Source organism: Nicotiana tabacum, chromosome 3, assembly GCF_000715075.1.
Source record: "Nicotiana tabacum cultivar K326 chromosome 3, ASM71507v2, whole genome shotgun sequence".
NCBI lineage: Eukaryota > Viridiplantae > Streptophyta > Magnoliopsida > Solanales > Solanaceae > Nicotiana > Nicotiana tabacum.
In genome coordinates this window covers 143,079,134-143,096,671 of record NC_134082.1, presented here as the reverse complement: position 1 = coordinate 143,096,671, position 17,538 = coordinate 143,079,134, and the positions used below count along the sequence as shown (strand labels likewise).

Genomic DNA, 17,538 nt, shown 5'->3' with positions numbered 1-17,538 from the left:
TTGAACCTCTAGAGCATTGGCTCGAGTTGTGAAGTGAATTGTGAAGTAAAAGTGAGAAAGAGAAGATATCATTATGTTGTCATCCTTGCCATGCTATTATTGATTTATTTGTTATCTCCCTTGTCGGGATGTTGATGTTATTCATGTTGTTCCCTTGCCGGGATTCAATTGTTGACTTGTTGCTCTCTTGCCAGGATTCCTATTGCAACTTCCTTTATTCCCTTGCCCTATTGTTTGTGATTGTTGTTTGGGTTAGGAAGAGAGTTAAAGCACGAAGGGTGATAACATGCATTGTTTGTTTTGTGAAGAAAGAGTGTAAAGCACGAAGGGTGATGTCGTGCCGCATAATGTACCATTCCATGCCGATTATATTGATTATATGGTGAGGAAAGAGAGTAAAAGCAGGAAGGGTGATGCCGTGTACATTTTTATTATATGATTGCTTTGATGAGGACGAGAGTAAAAGCACGACGGGTGATGCCATGCATTTGTTGATTTCTGATTCTTTGTTGATATCCGAGTATATTGTTTCTTTCATTGCTTGATGTCTTTCTATTTTGAATCGTTATCTCCCCCACAGCATGCTCCCCCTCCCATATTGACTGGTTATTTCTATATTTCTTTCTGTTGTATATGTATTTGAACTGCACAGATTTATTTGGTAGTCTGGTCCTAGCCTCGTCACTACTTCGCCAAGGTTAGGCTGGACACTTACCAGCACATGGGGTCGGTTGTGCTGATACTACACTCTACACTATGTGCAGATCCCGGAGCAGCTTTTGGACCATAGTGGGGAAGCTACCTTCAGTCCACCTGGAGATCCAAGATAGACCTGCAGGCGTCCATAGGCCCTGGCGTCTCCCTCTATCCCTATTTCCTGTTTCATCTTCCTTCTATTTAGAAACAGTGTACTGTTATTTCTTTAGGCTTTGTATGTAGCAATCTTAGACAGTCTGTGACACTGTGACACCAGGTTTTGGGTTGTTAAGGCTTAAGTATTTGTAATAGATACTGTTTTCATATATATTATTGTTGTCTTCCGCTTAAATTTGAATTTCCGCTGTTATCACATTATCGCCTTATATTTTGTTATAAAGAAATAATCGGTTAATGAAGTAATTAGATCAAAGGTTTGGCTTGCCTAGCTCACATTAGTAAGCGTCATCACGACTCCCGAGGGTGGGAAATTCGGGTCGTGACAGAATGATTTGCTAAGAAATGCTCCACCTGCTGAAGCATCCACATTGGCCTTCAAGCTGTCTGCCAATCACATGTAGAACCTTCGCCCCAACACCTAATCTATAATGTCATGATGTGGGCACTTAACCAGCATACCTTTGAACCTCTCCCACGTTTCTTGCAATGTTTCAGCTGGTCTCTGCCTTAAGCTCAATATCTCATCAACTTGCTTGGTAGTCTTATTGGGTGGGTATAACTTGTTCAAAAACTACTTGACTAATTCCTCCCAAAAGGTAATGGAGTTTATGGGGAGTGAATTGAGCCAAGTCTGAGCCTCTCCCGTCACCGAGAATGGAAACAACAACAACCTTATTGCTTCCGGTGTCATATTTGGTTGCCTTTGCGTGACACATATCGATAGGAAATTTCAGATACTGTTGAGGATCTTCAATGTAAGACCCCGAGAACAGTCCCTTGTTCTGCAATAAGTGTAGCATATTGTTTGTGATATGAAATGATTCTGCTTGTATTTGAGGGACTGCAATTGCGATTGCCAGATTTTCAGCGGTAGGTTATGCCTAATCATACAAGGCTGGTTCTGGCACAAGAGCTACCATACCCTGGTTGTTCGGGTCATTCCCATTGTTTTTGGTGTTTGGGTTTTCTATTACGTCACCCATGTCTAGATCGATTCGCTCTGTTGTTGTTTTTCTTTCTTGTTTGCTTGGTTTAGTGCCTTGAAAGCTTTCTTAGGGTCCAGTAATGTTTCGTACAATTCACCAATTCTTGAGGAGCTTTTAGGCATGCACCTGTAACACACAAGAATACAAATGTTAGAGTTTCAATATAATGAATTTCAAGTCGAGAAAGCTGAATACTGCGAATTCTAACATTTTTTTAGCCATAATTAATAACATCGTTAATTCTTCAGTGGCGGTACCAAAATTTGATCACGCCCATCTATGCCTCCTAATAGTTCTAACGGTTGTTGCAAATATAATCTGCTTTATAAATCCGGAGTCGAATCCCACATGGAATTAACCTATTAATCACAACCATTAGATTCATAAGAATCCAAATAATCAACCTTCAGAAATATTGAAGAATGAGTTGATTGTTTACTAACTAAAAGGAAGGTAATTAAAAAGCTGTAATTTTACTACTAACAAATCAAATGTTGTAGACAAGATTGGAAAAGTCTAGGGTTTTATTTCCCCTATTGTCGGAATCTCCCCCGCTACGGTTCCTATAAATTCACCTAAGTATTCTCTACTGATCGTGAGTACTTTGAGTGTGTAGCTCTCTCTCGAGCAACTACCACAATTTACTAGGCGTATTCTCTCGAACTACGCTAGCTGGTACTAATTTACCGCTCACTATGATCGCACCAAAGTTTCGTTATCTCTAATCCTGCCTTTAAACCCTCCGTATTGATCTCTCAAATACGTTAGGAGTAGTGTTGTTCAACAACTACCTAAATGCGTACTCTCTCGAGCAGTACACACTAAATAGGCACAGTCAATTGAGGGGCCTTCAACCAACAACAACAATAATATAGTTGAACAAGTAGAGAAAAGTAAATGGCGAATTTATATTAAACGCAATGGAAAAAGCATCCTTCAATAGGCTCCATCAAACCCTAGATTAGAAGTTTAGCTACTCATATTTGTAGTAATAATTTTTCAAGTATTTTGCATAAACAAATTACAAAGAAAAAATGAAGGAATGTAGAACTCGATGATTCTTTCCCCCAAAGGTTGTTCCACGTGCTATTCTTGCCTCTGGTCGCAAAAACTACTTCAAAATGGTGTTTAATGAACTATATATGTGTAGGGAAAAGACTTAAACGAAATAGCTCAAGTCCAAACCCAACAGGGAGACAAAATAAGCTTTTAAAATCCGAACATGCTCGCTACAGGCCTCGCCTCGCGAGGCAAAAACGCGAGCTTCACCTCGCCTCAACCTGTGCGACGCAAGATCTGTCGTGCGTTGGGTCTCGTTGTAAGCCTCTCGGCGCACTGCCAAACGCGAGGTATGTCTCTCGCGTCGCCTGCTTTTTTGCGAGCTAAATCTCTTGCCTCACCTGGTGCTTCATTTCACTTTCACTTCTTCTTTCTTTCTTTTCAATTCTTTCTTTCTTCTTTCGTTCCACTTTCAATTCTTGCTTTGTCTTTCTTCTCTCCTATTGTTTTAGAGCATGATTTATACTTTAAATATTTATTTTGCTCCAATTTTATTTTCAATGTACCTACACATAAAATAGACTCATTTAAGCACAAATATGATATAGTTTAGCATTAAAGCACCTAAAATGTAAGGTAAGTAATGCACTAAAAATATGGAATTATAGCCAAACATCACCTTCGCCCACCCTATTGCACCTATAAAAACGGCTCAAAATATTTTGCCATACAATAGTCTTTGAGCATCGATCACTCAATGGTCATGTGCACTATCACACGATTCACAATTTTTTTTAACCGGCCACTTGAGCCCTATTGACTCGATTAATTTGGATTTGCACTAAATAGATTCATTGAAAGATCAAAACATCCCAGACCAGAAGGTTTTATTTTCTCAAAATTTGAACTCAAATTTCTTGTTAATGATACAAACATTCATCATCCAACCGATGGCGCTAAGGAAGGGAGTTCAATAGAATCCACTTTACTAGAAAATATACTGCATAAACAGGATAAAATAATTTTTTCGTATATATATAAACCTTTTAATCCCCTTGACATAAAGGAGTGTGTTCATAACTTGCTTTAGATAGGTCTTAGGTTAGAATTTTTTGAATGCTCTTATTAAAATTCGTAGCTCCGCCACTAATGAATCCAACCACAACTTAGTACAGAATTCTAACAATATTCTAGACTCCTCTAGGTTAAAAAAGAAAAGAGAAGTACAGAAAACGGTCGCCTATCTAATCCAATCGTGGGTGGAATTCTCAAATACTGCAAGTTGCACCAACTACTTGAAAATGCAAGATAGTGTCTACCCATGAAGATATTATGGGATAGAGTATATTAGTAACAAATACAAAATAAATTAAGCAAAGAGAACACTGGAACAGAAATCTATCAAAAGATTTTGCTGATTAATAATGCAACTACCCCTTTTTCATATTAACTCTAAATTCAATGATGTAATGCGGCTGGGTTCAGCTACTTTTGGGTCACGTTTTAACTTGTGCCCTCTTTGCAAAAAAAATTACAAACGTACCCACTTTTTCGCATAACTTCAGCATATGGGGCTGAAGGTAGCAAAGGCAATCACGCAAAACTTCAGCATTATAGTAGACGGGCCTGAAGTAGCAAGTGTGCTGAAGTTTTTGTTTGTAATTGCTAAACTTAAGCATAGTGGCTGAAGTTTTGTTCTCTATTTGCTAAAGTTTTTGTTTGTAATTGCTGAACCTAAGCATAGTAGCTGATGTTTTGTTCTCTATTTGCTGAAGTTTTTGTTTGTAATTGCACTAACTAAGTTGAAGTTTTTTTGTCCTGGATTCATTAGTTTTGTTATTAAGCTTTTTCAAAAACTTCAGCAGAAGATGCTGAAGTTATTTAGTTCATTTATAAAAACTTCAGCACTAAATAAACTGAAGTTTTTTTGTCCTGGATTCATTAGTTTTGTTATTAAGCATTTTCAAAAACTTCAGAAGAAGATGCTGAAGTTATTTAATTCATTTATAAAAACTTCAGCACTAAATAAGCTGAAGTTTTTTTTGTCCTGGATAAGCTTTTTCAAAAACATCAGTAGAAGATGGTGAAATTGATTAGTTCATTTGTAAAAACTTCACCACTAAATAAGCTGAAGTTTTTTTGTCCTGAGTTCATTAATTTTGTCATAAAGCATTTTCAAAAACTTCAGCAGAAGATGCTGAAGTTATTTAGTTCATTTGTAAAAATTTCAGCACTATATAAGCTGAAGTTTTTGAAAAAGCTTTCTAACATACTAGGTAAATAATCAGATTGTCAACAGTATCTGAATCATAAATTTTGGAAACAATAAACGTGAAAAGAACAGAATTATCATAAAAAGAATCACTAAGTGTTACCTTAAACTTCCCATACGTGAAAATATTCACAAATTATTGTCTATTAACTTACGTAATTATTTATAATTTATTTTTAAATAATCTGATAAATATACTTATGGCAATCATCCCATGAACTAAAGTTTCATAGCAGCACCAACAGCAGCAGAAGAAGAAGAAGAAGAAGAAGAAGAAGAAGAAGAAGAAGAAGAAGAAGAAGAAGAAGAAGAAGAAGAAGAAGAAACAGGAGGAGGAGGAGGAGGAGGAGGAGGAGGGGGGAGGAGGAGAAAGGGGGTTGAAGTTATTTAAAAAGTGGGTACAAGTTAAAACTTAAAAAAAATGGTATAGGTTAAATGGGGGCGACCAAATAGGGCACCCTGTGCAATTATTACCTACTTAATTAGATTCATTTCACCACAAAAATTCCTATATTTTCAAGGGTCAACTGATATTAGGCTATATAGATGATATTTACACCTTAATATTATCATGCTTTATTGTTGTTTTATAGGCGAATTGATAACAAAATACTTTAAATGGTGTTCTTTTGCTTCGCAGGGAATAATCTAAGTGAGGAAGCATTATGGAGTGTTTTGGAGTCAATAATGTGAAGAAAACGTCCAACTAAGAAGTACCCGAGCATAAAGAAGAAAAAAAATGGACTGAGTGAATTCCACCGCGACCGCGGTGGAACCGCGGCAGATCAAGTACTCGAGGCAGAATGTTCAGCGTTCACTGCGGTCTTGCCGCAACCGCGGTGAACAGTTCACGTGCCAGAAATTTGGGGACCAAAGTGTAACTCGGGGAAAACTTGTTCCAAACCCTTATAAACTTTAGAAGCTCGCCCAAGACATGTGGAAGCTTGTTTTTAGACTACTTTGGAGGCAAGAACAAGTGTGAGAAGAGTAACAAAATATTAGAGTTCTTCTATCTTCTCTTTATTTTTGCAATTACCCATCATGAATAATTTAGTAGTTTTATCTTGTTTTGTCATGCGTAGCTAATTTCCTAGTCTAGGGTTTTGATGGAACCTATTGAAGGGTGAACTTCTTGTTATGTTAATATAGTTTGCCCAGTTTAATCTCTATTTGCTCAACTACATTCTTGTTGTAGTTAATTGATAGGATCCTCAATTAGCTGTGCCTATTTAGTATGCATAACTCGGGAGAGAGTGAATATTTAGGTAATTGTTGAACAACACCACTCCCAAAGTATATGAGGGATCAATAACTGAGGGTTTAAAGGCGGCATTAGGGATAACGAAACCTTGGGTGCAATCTAAAGTGAGCTGCTAATAAAGCCAGCTAGCGTAACTCGGGAGAGTGCGTCTAGTAAATTGTCGTGATTACTCGGGAGAGATTTACGGTAATAAGAGTGCTCATGATTGATAGAGACTATTTGGTGAATCTATGTGAAACATAACCGGAAGGGATTCCATCAATAGGGAAAATCATAACCTTAGAACCTTCTCTGAATTGTTTACAACTTAATCATAGTTAGTTTTCGGTTGCTAATTTACTTTCATGATTAGTTAGTAGAAATACCCTCAATTATTATTTACCGTTTTTGGGAAGTTGATTCCGTAGAATTTAGTAAGTCTAACAAAAGTAATTGATAGGTTAATTCCTTGTGGGTTCGACTCTGGGCTAAATACTCAGATTATATTTGTAATGTCCGAGTGTCCTTTTTATAAAGCATAGTTGGGCGAGATCATCAACCCCAAATAAAAATTGTTAAAAAAATGATTAAGAAAATATTTAACAACTGACACTCAATACGAAACACACACTAGCAATGTATGGTGATGCTTTTGATGATCAAAATCATTAAACAAAACGAAGCAAGAGGAAAAATCAGTTTAATTATGCCGCCCATGCTATACTCCATGAGAATAAATAAATTAACTTTTCCCCCCTCAAAATACATCAATAATAATTCCCAATTATATTTAGCTTGCGGACATATGGTCAGAACTAGGGGTGTTCATAAAAATCCGAAAACCCAAATGAAACCGAAAATCAAACCAACCAGAAAAATCGATACTTTTTGGTTTGGTTTAGTTTTGGTTTTGAAATTTAAAAACCGATCAAATTTGGTTTGGTTTTGGTTTTAATAAAAAAAAACGAACCAAACCGAATATAGGAGTAGCTATTTTAAATTTATTATTACACCTATATATATGTATACTTTTATACAAAGTTTCAATAATTTTATAGTAAATGTTAATCGTTTGCACTTTTAGTATAGGTCTTTAAATATTAACCGTTTGCACTTTTAGTACAGTTCTTTACCTTTACATTCTAGTTTAATTGGTAATTTTCTTTTGTTAAGTGTAAGAATCTATTTCATGTTAAAAATAATATATTTTTAATTGAGTCCTTAAATTATTCATCACTATTTGATTCAATTATCATCAATATATCTTGGTAAATAATAGATTTCTCAAACGGCAATTGATTTGATAGTGTTATGTTGAAAATGTGGTCGCCGAAATATGTGTTTGGTAGTGTATGTCTTATATTTAAGAAAAAATCGACAAATAACCGATAAAACCGACATAAACCGAATCAAGAAAAAAACGACTTAATTGGTTTGGTTTGGTTCAACTATTTGAAAAACCGACTTACTTGGTTTGGTTTCTTTTTAGGGAAAATCCAATCCAAACCGAACCATGAACAACCCTAGACAGGACCATGCATTTTCTGCAGGTTCCTTAAATATTTGCTAAAAAAAAAAAGAACTGAAAGATAGATAGCTGTTGGAAATAAGAATTGGAGAAACTTTTAAATATTAACGGAACACAATTTTTGGTCACATTCTATTTCTAGCTTCCCACCAAATAGGCAGAGAAAATAACAATTAATGGTATCTCTAGAGATTCAAACACAGCTCATAGCAGTCTGGACAAATCCAGTAGGAGTCCAAAATTTCTTCGGGAATATTATATACAAGGAAATTATAAGCTGCTAGATAGTACATTTTAATACTTAAACATATAGAGCAGACCAATGTTAATAAAATAATAGAGCAAATGTGTGAAGAGGAAGATCTTGGATTTAGAGGAAAATCAAATGCGAAAGTGACAATCTCCAATCCAATTATCAAGCTTGAAATTTCTGGAAAACCTAGAACTGTAGAACATATACTAGATCAAGAGTTTTTCTTCTTCTTTTTTTACCATTACGTCAAGAAAAGGGTTCATTATTTGACTTTTTGTATCACCGCTACAAAAAAATGGATTTATTTTTATTTCAATTAACATATCAAATACGTTTATAGCTTAAGAAATTAAAAAAACACGAAAAGTGAAATATTTTGATGTTTTTTATTTTATTTCAATTAATATATATATCAATTACGTTTATAGCTTAAGAAATTAAAAAAAAAAACACGAAATGTGAGATATTTTGATGTTTTTTTATTGTTATATTATGTCACATTATAAATATCATCAGTACCCAGTTTTGGCCGATGGGATCGGAAAGATGACATTGAATGCTACAAATAAATATATACATAATATGTAATAAAAGCTTGAGTACAGATTCAATCAAACCCAATAATTTTTGCGTAAATAATATATTTGTGTTAAAAAATTTATTAAGTACGTACAAATATTTCATTTAGAACTGAGTTATTAGAACTAAAAATTATCGTTTTAAAATCCAGAACTCGTAAAGTTTAAATTCTGGATTTACCTATGGACAAAGGAGTCAAGGACCATGTCCCCCTCCCCCTTCCACTAATCTAGAATTTTCTTTTAAGATTATTTCTAGATGTGTGTACAATTTTTCATTCGATGGTCAGTTCACAATTTAATATCGTCAAGCAGTCTCCAACGACAGTAAGAAGAATTACTATTAATGATTACTGTACGACTGACTCTTTGGTCTAGCCGCCCATAATAATAGTTAATGATATTTCACGTGAAAATTCTGGAAAAAGAAACCAGTGGATGCTCTTTTAACATACTCAGTTGAATTGTAATGGCAAATAAACTCTCCCTGGCAAATAGGTAATCAGTTTTAGCCTCTTGCCAACCAAATCCATCATTAATTTGTAGTCTGTACAATCTTCTGCTAGAATTGCATTCAATTGATTTCTTACTTCTACAAATAGTGCAAAATTACTAGCAAACCAAAAAAATGGGATTCAAAAATTTCGATGCCCTTGTCAAGAGAGAAATTAAAGCTTATAAGGATGCATGCAAATTAAAAAGAAAGAAATAAGGCCAAAAAGAAAAGAAAAAATACGAGTCAAATGTTAGAATTTTTTTCATATTATATCTGGATTTTATTTTTTCTTGAAAGAAAGACAAATAGTATACCATAATTAATTTTACTTTTCCTAAAAAAATATAGATATCTTCCATATTTGACCGATCCCTTTCTTGAAAAAAAATGCTATAAATTGAGTATTTCTCATTCATATACAATAACAATATATAACATCACAATTTAGTGAGCATTTATTCCCACGATAAATATTTTTGGAAAAATGCATAAGTACCCCCCTGACCTATATCCGTATTCCCAACTACATACTTTTTCTTTGCGAGAATCCTATTACCTCCTAAACTTATTTTAAATGAAATTATTTGCACACTTAATGTTGACGTGGCAGAGTGTGTGTATTTCACTCTCCTTTGCAAGAAAAAACGATTTTAAGATTATTTTTTTTATTCTTTTTTACATTTGTTTTCCTTTTCCATTTCCTTTTTCTTTGTCTTTTTTCTTTTACGTTTTTTTTCGTTTCTTCTCTAATTTCGGCAGATATTCATTCACTGGCGACTTTGTCTAACCGTTTTTCTTCCATTTTTTCTTTTCACACACAAATTAAACACTCAAAAAGATCCATTCATAAGCAAAGCAAAATACACTCAGATTTGGGAGAAAAAATTTATCATCAGAAAACCTTCCCATGCCGGGAAAAAAATGATGTATTAAAATTTTAACTGAATTTTTTTTTCCAGCTTATATTCATTTTTTTTTTGCTCTTTCCCCCACACATAAATTACACTTTCAAGAAAAATTTATATATATATAAAACAAAACACACTTAGATCGGGAAAAATATCTATCGCCGGAAAAAAAATTCACCGGAACAAATAGTGTTTGTGAAATTCCGACGACCATAATTTTATGTCGCTTGTGACCAAAACAAAAAGAAAGAGAATGAAATAACCAAAAAAAATGAGAATAATAAGAAATAAGAAAAAGAAGAAAGAATAAAAAAAAAGTACTAAAAATACATGTGGGGGTGCGTGTAGCTCACCACTTACCAAGAGTTTTGTAGTGAGCGTTAAGGGTGCAAATAATTTCATTAAAATAAGTTTAGGGGGTTAATAGAATTCCCGCAAAGAAAAAGTGTATAGTTGGAAATTCGGGTATAGGTGAGGGGAGTACTTGTGCATTTTCCCAATTTTTTTCTCTCTTATATTATAAGTAGATTGATGTAAGTTAATTGACCAAAATCATATAAAGTAGTATGTATTTTTTTAGTATAATTTTCTTTATTGTCTGAATTATTATTGCCAAGGATTACTTTGTCACCTTTCGCACAACTTTTTGTTATTTCAATCCTAACATTAAAGAGAGTCTTTTTTAGGAAGAATAGTTGGTGTATTACTACTGTGGCTTTAAATCTAAGTGATAAACAGGGGCGTATTTACATGGTGGCAAGCGGTGTCACAGGACACCGCTTCATCGAAATTTTTATTATTTATATATATAAAAATAATAAGTTAAACAGAAATACAAGATAAAACTATTAAAAATGACATTATTTGCAACAAAATATCTCAGTAGTCTAGTGATTGTTAGCTTCAAGTATTATGTGAGAGGTTTTGGGTTCGAACTTCTTTGGCTCTGCAAAATATTTTTTGACTGTTACGATTCTTTTACTAAAAATAATGACACACTTATAAAAAATGTTGCGATGATCCACTGGTGATAAAGATTATCAGGTTGAGATCAAGAGGTACTAGTTGAATGCGTGAAGGACTATAGTGAAAGTAGCTATCTGTGATTAATTCTATGCTTGCTTGGTTGGTAGGGATCAAACCGCACTATAAAATAAAAGGAACTTTATTTGTATCTCTTATTATGATAGTATCGATGAATGAAAGAATTTTTTATACTATTAAATTAAATTGACCTAATACAACAAGTAGCTCTCTGTATCAAACTTGGTATAATAACTCGAAAGATAAAGCAATACTTGTTATAAAAAAACTGCTGTTAAATCACACTTACAACTAGCAATATCGTACAATTTTTACACGGTTAATGTATATAATAAAACCTAAGAAAGAAATAAAGAGAGAGCCAATGGGATGGATTTCTTCATGCCGTTGTTTCATTAGCTTAGAATTCAGTTTCAAATGTATGAATTTAATTTGCTTGGACCCCATGAAAATGAATTTATGGGAACAGTTTGATGGCCACTCAAAAATAGAATCAACATTAATCGCTTTCCTTCGTGGTTAAGACAAACCATGTACAAAACTTACTAGAATTATCAGTATTTATTTCTAGGAAGAACCATTATTTTCTTACATGCATGCCCTAGCTACCACATTAATAAATTTACAACAAACAAGTAATTAAGCTGTTATTGCATGTTAACATTCTTAAGGTGGAATTCTGAGGAGTTGTAACATGATATATAATGAAAGTGACGTAATAGATTAAGATGGCCTGCCTTAATTACTGGTTGATATTGATATTTCATCTTAATATTATTACTAATTCTTGAATTGTACAGTGTGGTATTCTAGAATTTGATTCCTTCATTTAATACTTTATTCATAGAAAACAGATCACTCATTCTTCCGTCGAGGATGGGTGCACCAACAAAATCTTAAACATCACTTATTCGCCGCCTATCTATTGTTTTGGTGGCACCAATGAGATCCAACTAAGATAAGGAACTTCGTATCACGGTTATTCCTCCGTTGCATTGTGGTGAACTGTACTTCACACGAAGCAAAGGGGCGTTGTGTTGTGAGCCAGTTTCGAGGTAGGAAGCAAAGAGAGACCAGAAGAATGACTCATTTGGATCGACGAGCTTTTTGGGATTGAGGAAATTTTATCTCCACTTAAAAGTTAGCATTAATTTATTTGAAAGTTAGTTTTGTTTTCCATAAATAATATATGCATATAGGAATATGTACATGTATTATTTTATGCAAAAAAAGAACGTAGAATAAGAAACACGTTATTAATTAGTAATATATGCAGATAAAAATTTAAGTTAAAATAACAAACCAACCTTCACAATATTAACTACGTAAACAAACTTTGTCTTTTCTTTTGGTTTTTATTTACCAGCCAAGAATGTACAATCAAAAACAAAAACCCAAAAACTCTGGAATTAGACATAATTAAGGCTCCTAATCTCCCGCATCCAACCAAACAAACTAATTAAACTACAACTCAATTTTCAAAACATTTAAGCCAACCAAACATGAAAAAATTAAAAAATATTTTCCTTCATACCAAACACACCCTAAATATATATATAATTTTTGCATTACTAATTCATGCATTGATAGTTTAATACTCACTGTATTAAAATTTATGTAGTATTAATATTAGTCTTGTCTCTAAACCAAAACAATACCTAAATGTAAAAGTTTAGTTTAAGCGTTCATGCAATTTTTCAAACCTTTTTTTTTTTTGTGGGGGGTGGGGTGGGGGTGGGGTGTTTCCTTTTAGAGACTTCTTCTACTAGGAGTTGGATCACAAGCGTTAAAAAGAAGCATTTTAGTTTTCTTGATTGCTAGAATTGTTTGTCCAATTCTGCTTTTAATGTTTCGTTTAATAGAAATTATATTTGTTTCCCTGTATTGGGCCACTTTGGAATTTCAAAGGAATATATGTTCGATTAATGTATTTTCGTGAAACATTGAATTTTGTATTTGTCTTCTAAAAACCCAATTAAAGTGGAGATTTTGTTCAAACAAACAGGGGATACAAATTTACCACAAACTTTTAGGTACTCCATGTGTCTCATATTTTCTGTTGTATTTTTCTTTTATACGCCCCTTATGAAACATTAATTTGGAAAGGGATTAAACTTTTTTACATTATTTATGACTTAAGATAAAATCTCTTTTCATTGAATATTTATTCTATTTATGTATAATCTCCATTTTCAAAAATAATTATTATTAAGGGTAAAAAATGAAAAAAATAATCAATTTTATCTTGAACTTCTAAAATGATAAATAATTTAAAATAACTATTTTTAGTAATCATGATGATTAATATGAGACGGAGAGAATAACAAAATAATGCTTTACATTAGGATATGCTCTCCTTTAAGAAATGGAGAATGAACGTACTGGGAAAAGGGAGGACTATAGCTTTCATAATGAGCCAAATGGGTGTCTTAAGAATTTATTAAAGTGGTTGTTTAAAATTACTTACACGTTAAGCACCTTAAGGGTAAGGGAGCAATTAAAACCAAATCACCAGTTGCTTTAATTATACTCCCTCATTTTATTTTTAGTCGTTTGCTTTTGACTTTGCACTTTCTTTAAAAATAAATAAATATATATTTTATAATTGGTAATAATAATAATAATAATAATAATAATAATAATAGCATTTATGTTCAACATTATCTATTATGTCTTAACCGTTTCTGCTACAGTTTATCAATGATCTGTTTCTATTGATTTATGATAATAAATAAATAAAAATAAAAATATATTTTTAATATAGGGAACAAGTAAAAATAAATGGGAATATTTCTTGTGTTACTTGTCCATTTTGAGGAGTATGAATGTTAATGACACGCAGACCCCAAGTAGCCACGTAAATTTTAGACCGTATCCCATGAAACCAGGTGAAGGTATGATGTGGCGCTCAATCTTCCAAACATTTAATACTCTTTTCTTTTTGTTGCAATAGTTGCTAAATAAGACTGGTCTTAAGTTGAATGATCATTTTTGCTCTCTGATTTAATGATTTTTAAAAACTATTATGGCTTTTGATAATAATATCTAGTTTAATAAATAAAATGCAATTAAAAGTTAAAATATTTATAACTAAAATAACAACCGTCCATAGGTGAGGAAAATAATTTTTGCCCCTTGATAAAAAATGTTTTCCACATACTTTTTGGTAACTAGAATTCAAAAAATGATTTTTTTTAATGAAAGTATTTTCTTATAAAATGACTTTTATCTATCAAACACGTCCATTTAAAACAGTCAAATGATGTACCTCTATCCATTTCTCCGGTAAGATACGTAACTTTTACTAGTGTGTATATAATATATATATATATATAGGTACGAAAGCACGACGTTTTTAAGTTTAATTAATGATTGGTCCATCGTTACACTGTATAACAGTCCATTTATCAAGTTTTGGAGTTGTTGACTTGTAAAGTAAATTAAGCATTAAAGTTAACTTTAAATTTTTTAATAGTTTAATTATGTAAATATTGTTTACATTGTTAATGCATATGCAACTTAAACTCTTTTTTAGTTAACAAACAGAGCGTGCTGATTATATCATAAGTTGAAAGCTGCTTTAATAAGTTGAACCTTTCGTCCACTGTTATGGCCGCAAATTCTGCCATCAACTATTTACTACTACTACTATTTTAGAACTCTGCATATCTGACTTTTATTCAAGTATTTCGTATTTTTAAATAAAATTGATCAACCATTGACTTGAGAGATCTTTTTTTTTCCCTTTGTTTCCGTAGGAAAAAGCTAAAAAATATAGTTGGCAGGTAAGACTTTTGTTTATACTTACGTCGAGGTGTTTTTTTTCTTTTCTTTTTCTTACATATAATTTGATGCATGCCGTCAATTAGTTAATCATCAACATCTTTTATTAGTTTGATAATGGTTATGTCAACATTTGATCTGTCCAAAAGAAAAACAAACTGCAGCCCAAAATAACTATGCATTTTAGAGATAAGTCCAATGTCCCTTTTTTTTTCTTTATTAGAATGCAAATGTCATACCCGAGAGGGCAAGTTTCTCCCATTCCGAACCCTCCCACTAGTCAACATGTAATTAAATATACGGAAAATATTTAGTTTGATGTCGATAAATGTATTTTATATATATGTTTGCCTCCTTATTACCTTACGGGGCAATTGATTTTGCAGCTCATAATAAATTTTATAGATATGTTTAATCTCCCAGGAAATATTTAATTTTCATGTAAGAGAATTACACTATTAAAAAAAGGGCAAAAACCGATTGATGTTGGACGGTAATTGGTAAAAATCTATCGAAATTAAAATTCACTGCTTCGTGGCGGCCAATAATTGTGCGGTCTGTAGAAATCGATTTCGTTATGTCAATTAAATTCCACAACCGACCAAAAAAAATCGATCAAAAAAATTGACCAACTTCGGTCAGTTTAAACCGATCGGAGTCGGTCATTTTTTAAAAGTATATAATGAAAACATAAATCATTTGAAAATCGAATCGAGATCTGTACTGTGGCAGGATACTATTCTACCGCTAGATCATTGGTGATTTTTGATTTAATTTTTTAAAATTTATTTATACTCTTTAGTCACATTTTCGTGCAAAAATAATCTACCGATATCGATCGGTTTTCAAAAAATAAAATTATCGATCGACATCAGTCAGTTTTTAAATATTAATTTTAATTTATTTTAATTTTTAGTAGTGAGTTAAATATAACATATATGAAATCTTTATAGGATGACTTTCTTCTATTTAAATTGTGAAGTGTTATTTTGAACCATTATCTCCGACCTTACCATGTCTAACTATGATGTATGCACGTGATTATTATTTATAGAGATAGGTTCAAGTAGATATAAAAATACAAGAGATTGCATAAGTTAACCTAACTAAATAATATTTAAAAAATATTCCTACTATTGGTACTAATACTCTTTCCCCAAAAGTTATAATGTCTTCAATCTTTCTGAAACTTAAATACCGGAAAGTGTCTGTAATTCATTTTCCTAAACACTTATCCTTATTTAGAAGATTCCGATTTACCCTTTTCTTTCTTTTGACACAAAAGCTAAACAGGCTGAAAAGCGAAATATCAAAAGTTCTATTAGGGTTAGACTTATCTTTTATAGTATATTAATAATTATCTATACTATATTAAAAGCACGAAGATCCTTAGCGAAATGTCGTTCGCCTTTTTTACCCTTAAAAATTTAATTTTACACTGGACAAAATAGTAATTTAATTATTTTTTTAATATTTAAAAATAGTTTTAATTCATTCCCTAATATTTAGGACTCCAAAATCAATTAAAGATTGTGTACCAAATCTTTCCTTATTTGAGCTATATAATATAACATATATGTAAAAAAAAAAAATAGCTTCGGAAAAACACAATGTTTTGTACGCTTCGTCTGCATGTAAAAACCTCTGATGGAACACTTTCAATTCCTGAAGTTATATTAGGAAAAGTATGAGCACTTTGGAATCCTTTTAGCAATAGGAGTCTTTTTTTTAAACATTAACCAATTAAATTTTCTATAAATATATTAGGCAAAAGTTTCGTTAAGTATTCATATATATTTTAGGCTATACCGTCAGACCTCTCTCTAACATCATCCTTATATAATAGTCATTTACTATTAAAGCTGAGTTATTCTTGGAACCGAATATTATATTATGTTATAATATATGTCCTCTATAACGGCACTTCACTATATCATCCAAAAAAATTCAGAACAAATGAGGCTGTTATAGAGAGATTTGACTGTAATCCATTACATTCAATCCTTTTACTTAGGAGTCTTTTTTAATATACGTTTGGCTAAAAGAAAGGGAGGACGAGGGTGTGAATAGGAAAAAGAAAAAAAAACATGTACCAAATTATTTCTCTTAGATAAAATATATATAATTTATTTCTATTATATTGCACAGCCAGAAAATAGTAAATATCGTTCATCTTTTACCCTTAAAAAATAACTTTTACAATGGACAAATTTGTAACTTTGGTTAGTTTCCAACTGTTTAGGATTTTGAAATCAACTAAAAATTTTGATATTAAATCTTTCCCTATTAAAATAGGTAGGAAGTACTAATATTTAGGAATTTAAAATCAATAAATATTTTACCTTACGTAAATTGTACTAATAGACAATACATCCTTTGTGCAATACGTATAAAATCAAGATGAGAACGATGGCGACTTCAATTAATTACTAATTAAAAATATAAAAATGGAGACATAAAATCACATACATTAAATTAAAATTATTTAATACAGTAACTTCTAAGTAAAATTATTTCAATGTAGAATAATTAATTATGTATTTTAAGTATTCTTATTTAATCATATAAAGTAATT

The 17,538-nt window shown here is 32.1% G+C and overlaps 1 non-coding gene across 1 annotated transcript; it reads left to right on the top strand.

Moving 5' to 3' along the window:
* Positions 1 to 1,304: 1,304 nt before the first annotated feature.
* LOC142179654 (small nucleolar RNA R71) lies at positions 1,305 to 1,407 on the top strand. The gene has a single exon (XR_012708199.1). It is a non-coding gene; the product is annotated as a small nucleolar RNA R71 (small nucleolar RNA).
* The last annotated feature ends 16,131 nt before the right edge of the window (positions 1,408 to 17,538 follow it).